Here is a 7536-nt window from a genome sequence, read left to right on the forward strand (position 1 = left end):
GCCCGGGGAGCAGTTAGGGGGTTAAGTGTCTTGCTCAAGGACACATCAGCACACTACCGGGAGGAGCCGGGGATTCAACCAGCAACCGTCTGCTTACGAGACGACCCACTCGCTCTCCTGAGCTACTGCCCTCGTACTAGTTACTAGTAACTAATAAATAAATACTAGTACTTCATACATTTTGACTAAAATATAAAACTAAAATAGTTACTAGTAGCTGTTGGAACAGCAACTCATGACTAAAATATAAGAACTAGTAACTTTTCAAAAGTGACTAGTTTGCCCTATAGATTACATGCTAAAAGGGCTTGCCACAGGGGTCATCTTAACTCTCTGATAACTGTCATCAACTTATTAACTGTTGAATGAGCCTCGTTGTAACACGTGCCCTGAGGGAACTCTTAGGGATTGAGATATGATCTTTTTGCAGTGTGTGTGTGTGTGTGTGTTTGTGTGTGTGTGTGTGTGTGTGTGTGTGTGTGTGTGTGTGTGTGTGTGTGTGTGTGTGTGTGTGTGTGTGTGTGTGTGTCTCACATGTCTGTGAGATCAAATTAATTCCTGGGATGAAGTAATGTCCTCCGCTGATCTGGTCTCAGATATCACAGCCGATGGTATCGCTGTGCATTGAACTTAATGGCCGCAATTTCCCCGATGGCTTTTCACGTGTGCGGTCTTGCCAAAAAAAACAACAACATATTTTTCAAGCATTGGGAAGGATGGGGTCTGTTTGTCTGTCTGTCTGTCTGTTTGTCTCTCTGTCTGTTTGTCTGTCTATCTAATCATCTAACCATCTATCTATCCACCCATCTACCTTTATAGCACTTAAGTGATGTGAAGCATACTGGTTGTCATGTGGTTGTTCTTTAACACACACTCTATACTCCACTATGAGCAGTGTGTGATCTGCATTATCCAGGAAGCCGCTTTTTTTATTGAGACCCGAGAACCTTGAGCTGTCTTGTCAACACTTGGACCCTCGGACCAAGCAAATCACGTGTGAAGTAGACGTGTGTGTGTGTGTGTGTGTGTGCGTGTGTGTGAATATACTGTATGTGTGAGCTGTTAGTGTCTTTGTAGTAAACCTGTCCCGTTCCCTTAACAGGCACACACATACACACATACACACACGCGCACACACACACACACACACACACACACACACACACGCACACACACTCATGCGCAGGTGCACACACACACAGCGGGGAGAGGAAACTGCTACACAATGATAAGGTCTGGGAACACAATGGGTCCAGCCGTGCGCACACAGAAGCCAGGACCAGTTTAGCACTGAAAGGTCAACAAGCTTCGGCAGGCTCCCACTCGGTTCCCTGCGTTATTATTGTTCGGCATCATAATGATTACTCCGATGGCCTTTATTTTGCAAATGTGGGAGCCATCCGGAAATACCAGCGAAATATGAAAATGCAGAGCGAGCCAGAGGGGAGGTGGGGGCGGGGTGGGGGTTACTTACTTATTTAGGATGGAGAGCGTCTTTGACGTCAGGGTTCCCATAATCCACCAGAGACAGGCTTATCCAGGTGCAGGGTGCAGGGCAGTGCCAGTTTAATGGACCACGTGGCTTTCGCCTGCTCTGTACTATGCCTTTAATCCAATTGGACCGGCAGGAAAATTAATTTTTCTGGGCACCAATAGCAGCCTTAAGGTGTTTTGGTTTTAGGAATGTAATTTGAGAATTTTAAATAATTTAGTCGACAAAGACTCAAGTAAGCAGCTTCTCACAATCCATAACAATAGCCAACAATTCCCACTGAACAACTACCAATTTGTATTCCAATTTTCCTCCATGTATTTACGCACTTCAGTGTAACTGCCATGTGTCCATGCTTATTTGCTGTTAAATGTAAGTATTGCCTAAAATAAAATAACATGTGTCCAGATGTCCTGATAGAACAGAGCCTATAATACGGCATAAAGGCACCGTCGACAATTATATGGACCTCAAGAAAAGTACAGATATTCGCTTTGAAATGTAGTGGAGTAAAGGTCGAAAAATCCCTTGACCTAAATGTACTTCAGGAAGAACATAGAGTTGAAAAAAGTGCAGTTCCGTAGTACTGTGTACTGGGTTAGGCCCTCGCTTCCTGCCGCTTTGGGTATGTTAGCAGTCAGCCATTCTGGACAGAGGGCTTTGATCAGGGTTGAATAATGTCACACTGACGATACGCCGTACCGTATAAGACGCATTGAGCATTGTATGGTGGCCAGCGTGGCCGCGCTCTGTGTTTTTTACGACACTTAGATGGATCTGAAGAGGGAGAAAAAAAAAAAAAAAAGTCACAACCTCTCTTTCTGGACGCCAAGCGTCACTGCATGAAGACATCAAGAAACCGAGGCCACCGACGGAGCCGTTCTGTAGGACCGTCTGATCCTCAAAGCGCTGGAGTAGCGGAGCAGGTCACAGCCCACCCGAAAATGTCACAGCCCCCTTACATAACCCCTTTGCATGCATTCTCCATTATGACACGCCAGCTATACACCCTCTCCGCTCCAGTCCTCTGTCAGGACAGAAAGGTCACGGATTTGGAGAAGGGATTTTTTTGATTTTTTTTCTTTTTTTGGCAATATCAACTTGCCCCGCAGAAACAAGGCAGAAACAACGCACTGTTGAAGATAAGGTCATATTGCGCTGCTTGGGGGCCAAAATAAGGTTTTAAGCATTTCAGTTGCATGACGCTCTATGCGTATGTGGTAGGTAGGCTCCGTAAAAGGTTGTTAAATAGAAAATCCATCGTAATGAACACGTTAGTGGTATTTTACGATTTCAGACCCATATAAATCCATATGAGATCAATTCTATCCAAGTTTCCGTGTAATACTTTCCCTCGGAGCAGGGAGAGGTTAAGTTCCTCTCTTAAGGTCGAGCTGTGTTTATTTGAATTGGCCTTAACTGAATCACCATTACTCAGAAGTCTCGAAGGGCTTTGCATGGCCAAATTGTGGGGGGAAATTTGTCCTCCGCAGTTTGCTGGCACTCCCTCAGTCTTATGCTTGAGATGGACAAAGTTAGACCCGAGAGGGCTCATGTGAGAGGGATCCCATTTCCAGGATGACTGAGTAAGCAATGGTGGCAAATGGGCCTACAACTCAATTTCATTGCGCAAAATACAAGTACTGAGGCAATGAAATGCATTTCACCCATCCTAGTACCTGATGTATCTAGGAGCAGTGGGCTGCCGTATAGCGGTGCCGAAGGAACGGGTAGGAGGTTAAGTGTCTTGCTCAAGGACACATCAGCACTCTACCGGGAGCAGTCGAGGGTTGAACCGGCAATCATCCGATTACTAGACGATCCCGCTCTACGCCCTGAGCCACTGCCCCCATGATAGATGATATTAAGAGCAAAATAAAAGACACAGGAAGAGCAACAACGACGAATTATCCATATGAATATAGTAATAATCAAAGACCTGGCATGAAACAGACATGGCCATGAAGACAGAGATGTCAACAGTCAGTGAGGTTTATATGGTACTTGTTGCTGTATATGGTACTTTCTCGTAGGGGTAGTCGGGCTGTCAGAGGAGGCATCCCAGCAAGAGCCCGTAGGTCAGCATGAAACAGGAGGCCAACACATTTCTGGTCATGGTGGTGGTAGAAGTAGCCAAGATTTGAGGGGCTGGAATTATCTTCTGCAAGAAGCCAACACAGGTCCAATGAGTTTGACAGCCTCGGAGACTCAGGGGGAGAGCGACCCAGTTTTAATAAGGACGACGAGGACGTTGACTTCAAGACATGAAGACAAGGAGGCCGGCAGGGGGTCTACAGGCCAGAGGGACCACAGCTCCCACATGACCTAGACGCCATAGAGTAAAATCCCTTCTGCGGACAAGTCACTTCTACACAGGGGACGGGTGGCATATCTAGAATGATAACAACGGTCGGCTTTAATTCCCAAGATCAAATACCCATCTTTGGTGCGATCCTGACTCAGCTACTGGGGCCTTTTTTTTTTTTTTTTTTTTAACAAAATATTTCCCAAAGCTCCAAAGCATTTACAAGCCTCCTGGGGGTGGGAGGGCTTAAGAAATGGATGCCAGCATCTAAAAACAGAATGATTAAAAACAAAGAATGTTTGGTAATGACAGCCATCTCTGCGGAGACAGCGCGGGCTCTCACTGGCTTTCCCCGTCTGAAGTCCAAACATAGCAGTTCTGTGACTGCGAGTTTCAACGCTTTGATGGGAAGCCGTAAATTGACTGTGTTTTCCGCTTTTCCTTGCCTGCTGCTCCTGTGCATATGACAACCTGTTTTTTGGAGTAAATCCCAGATGATTGGAGCCTCGTAGTGAGTGGCTTATGATTGTTTGCGGAGGCGGGCCCGTGGTCATGGAATGAACGTGAGATCCGGAGAAGACTCACTCTCTCAAGATAAATGACTCTCTGTCAGTGTGTGTGTCTGTTTCTGTCTGTGTGCGTGTGTGCGCATGTGCATGTGCCTGTGTGTGTGTGTGTGCGTGTGTGTGTGTGTGTGTGTGTGTGTATGCGCATGTGTGCGTGTGCTGGTGTGTGTGTGTGTGTGTGATTGTTCACATTCTGCATTTTTGTAGAAATTGCACACCGTGTGTTTGTATATATATCCTTGTGTCTGAGTGCACTAGTTTGTCCATATCAGCGTGCATGGTTGTGTGTGTGTGTGTGTATGTGTGTGTGTGTGTGTGTGTGTGTGTGTGTGCGTGCGTGCGTGTGTGTGTATGCGTGTGTGTGTGTGCACGCGCGGGTGGGTGGGTGTGGGTGTGGGTGGGTGTGCGAGTGTGTGCGTTGCAGATGTGACAGCGTTGGCAGGGATAAAGTGTGCGATTCAGACCGTTTGATAGCTTGTCACAACAACGTCCCAACAAGCAAGGCAAACACATAAGGAATTCATGAGGATGAAAAGCGGGAAGTGTGTGTGTGTGTGTGTGTGTGTGTGTGTGTGTGTGTGTGTGTGAGAGAGAGAGAGAAAGAGAGAGAGAGCGAGAGAGAGAGTATGAAGGGAATGAGGAGATAATAAGGGCGTGGACACAGATTGTGGACACAGTCCTGCACACTTGGGGAATTTTTTTGGTTTTTATTTTTTTTGCATTTATTTTCTTAAGCATTTTTTGGATGTACACGGTTCTATTTGGGCCCTACTTGGTTCTCCAAAATACTTGTGAAAGATGTCCCCTGTAGGTTGGAGGGCAGCCCCGTGTGTTTGCATTAGCCGTACCTGGAGTAGCAGGCAAGCGAGATTCAGGTATAGTGAACGAGTCACACGAAACACGGCTTTCGTTTCGACGCTTTCCTGTCGTTGTCGGAGGCGTTTATTGGCCGGAGGGCAACCCCCTACTCACTGTGTAGGTAAGGACATAATCTGTGCAAAAGAACTGTTTGACTCAGGTCTTTTGGAGGGCGGAGCGGAGGAGAGGTGGGGGGTGGGAAATACAGACCAAACAAGGAGGTCCCTAAGTGGGAGAAGAATAGAAAATGGTTTTCAATTGTGGGAGAAGCTTTTTCTGGGGACGTGAAAAGGAAGGAAGGACCGTTGTACAATATGTGTGTATGACTATGAAGACACACACGCATATATGGGAAGGGAGCCGCGCTTAAACTTCCATGTGATTTTCGCGCGCTACCAGCAAACCCCCCCCCCCCCCCCCCCCGCACACACACACACACACACACACACACACACACACACATACACACACACATACACACACACATACCCTGACTCAACTCCCCTAGACCCCCACCACCACCACCACCACCACCACCACCCTGTCTTGTGTGATCAACAATAGTCTATTCTGTGGCGTCCCGTGCGAGCGGGGCCACGCCCCAGCCAAGGCCACGGCGCGGGGGGGAGTGGTGAGGGGTCATGGAGGGACGCCAAACGGAGAGGGACACTGGCTCGATTATTGTCTGGCTGCGCTGATCACATCCAGAGCAGGGAGGCAGAGGTGGACGCATGGTCCCTACGGACAGTCCCTCGGTGGACATATGTGCTGTCGTATTGATTAACATGCCTCTGGGTTTTTTTGCCAGATTTTTGCGCTGAGGCCAGAGTCCTCGGGCGCATTCATCCGAGCTTCCAACCTTTAGAAGATCTCAGCTCAGGTGCCGCGCTTTCCAAAGAGAAGCAGCATTCCGGGCACCTTTTGGCCTCTTCCCATGGGATTCTATGGGAAGAGATGAAGCGTAGGGGCCGGCATATCGAAGCAGTGAATTGAACCTGCTCCGCCGGCTTTGCCCATCGCTGCTGTGCTGCTTTCCTTCCTCCTCCTCCTTTGTTTCTATAGTCTTGCACTCACTTCCTTTAGGCCTTAGGTCCATTCATTTCAACACAGTCAACATATAGAGTCCAGCTTTTGAGAACTTTGGCGAGCAAAAATGTGGCCGGTAGCCACCCAACCACCACTGGTAAAACTGCTTTGCTGACCTTTGATGGGGCAGTCCTTTGGAGAGTCGGATTGGTCAGCTCATGAACGAAGCATTCCGTCATCATCATCATCTTCATCATCATATGTTGTTACCTGAAAAATGTTCGCCATTTTCAATTTTGGAACCCCTCGGCTCTGCGAACAAAAACCAACCAGACACAGCGACCTTCAAAAACGGTTGCTTCCCAGAGAATTCGAAGTAAAACAAAGGAGGCGCGGGCAGGAGTAAACAGCTGGACACCGCCTAATTCTTCCACCCCCCATTACATTTCTTGGATCCAGCTCTCTTTCGGAGCCATTTCATCGGCATTATGAAGTCCCCATCTCATCTTGTCACACATTCTCTCTGTTCAAACACACACACACGCACAAAAATGCCACAATATGGGCCCTGATTCCTGCTGGACCGCGGACAGAGGTTCACTCTATCAACCCCTTATTCTCAAACTTGACAATCTGTTCCTGACCGCCACAGCTGCAGCTCCAACCCCCGTCAAACACACACACACATACACACACACACACACACACACACATACACATATATACACCCCTCATTGCCCTGATAAGACTAGACTCTTTTCATTGTCTGATAACATAAATATGACACGCAATCATCTGAGGATCTGCGTCTGCCCCGGCGAGGCTAATTATATAATTATGCCTTGTCTGATTGTGCCCTGTGCAGCTGAGATGAGGGAGGAGGCTTTTGTGTGGCGTCGGAATGCGGTGCGCTTGGCATTTCTCAGCGAAAGGGCAGCCTTCTAGAGCCTTTCAGCCAGAGGAGACGAGAGGATGAGGGTGAGATCATGGCTGCTGCGTGCCCACTGGCTCCACAGCCCCTCTGCCCCCTCTCTCTCTCTCTCTCTCTCTCTCTCTCTCTCTCTCTCTCTCTCTCTCTCTCTCTCTCTCTCTGGCGTCTCAATCGTTCCGTCCTTATCTGACATTACATCTGACATCCATTTGTCGCAGGTCCTTCTCGTCCGTCTCGATCTAACTCGGCTCTCTCTCTTCTGTGTCTCACTTCTCGCACCAATTTAACCGTCATCTGGGCCAAGAAGCCGTCAGACTGGCCGCCGGCCGGCTCTTGGGGAAAACGTGGCTTCTGGAGG

Source organism: Zeus faber, assembly GCF_960531495.2.
Source record: "Zeus faber genome assembly, chromosome: 11".
Classification (NCBI taxonomy): domain Eukaryota; kingdom Metazoa; phylum Chordata; class Actinopteri; order Zeiformes; family Zeidae; genus Zeus; species Zeus faber.